A 1,094-nucleotide genomic window follows, 5' to 3' on the forward strand; every position below is an offset into this window, starting at 1 on the left:
ATATATATATATATATATATATATATATATATATATATATATATACGTATATTTGTATGTAGACTAGAATTCCGATCATATTGATCTAAGTTTTGATCAATGATATATCGCGCGATTGTGTGCTCGTTTGATCGAGGGTGCGGATGAAAACGAAAAGCTCTGTGTGTATTTCCTTGATATTCTCAGCTATCTCAGCTTTCCTTAATCAAAAGCTCCATGAGTGTGACTAAAGGATATTCGGTTATCATAGGCAATTCAGTCTATATAGATAACATCGCCGTTATCAATCAAGTATTAGCATGTAAATTATCTTTCAAGTGACATAGTGATTGTCTTCAGAAAATATTAATATTAAAATATTAATATTCTATAATAAGATAATAGAGAGAAAAATAGGAATCTCGCAATTAATCGAGAATTCTTACGGTCTTCACAAAAAGTAAAACGGTATTTTTTAACTGAATTATGAAATTATTGAATTGAAACAAAAATTCATAGCGCTATGAACTTTCGTTTCAATCTGATATTTTCCTAATAAAATTAAGCGTCTAGTAAATCATTCCCTCTAAGATCTGCAGATCTTTGTATACATTCGCACCCTCCATCATCGATGCACCTAAATGCCTAAAGAATTTTATCAAATTTTATCAACGTAGTGCGTGATCAATTACGACGATCATTACGATCATCCACGCGACAACGATGCTATCAGTTTTTCCTATCCTCGAAAACGACGACGCGGCTGAGAAACGCACGTAACTATATTCTCATTCCTCCAATTTGATGTATATTTGCATGTAAATATCTCTCTACACTTATCAGATCGGGAAAAAGGAAAAAAAGAAAAAAGAAGAAGAAACAGAATCCTCACCGTAATTATGCTTACGACTGAGATTAAGAAAGAAGGGCATCTTAGTGTAATTACTCCGTGAACACAATAAAAATATAGAGTTGAAGTCTGTTAATTCGTGACACATTATAAATTCTAAACCTGTGATTTTATCGAATCTAACTTTAGGAGTTTTAGCTTTAATGTTCTTGGTAGAATGGCAGATATGTATATATCTGTACTCTATATATGCAATCCGATTCAT

This window comes from Atta cephalotes (assembly GCF_000143395.1).
Source record: "Atta cephalotes unplaced genomic scaffold scaffold00016, whole genome shotgun sequence".
Taxonomy (NCBI): Eukaryota; Metazoa; Arthropoda; class Insecta; order Hymenoptera; family Formicidae; genus Atta; species Atta cephalotes.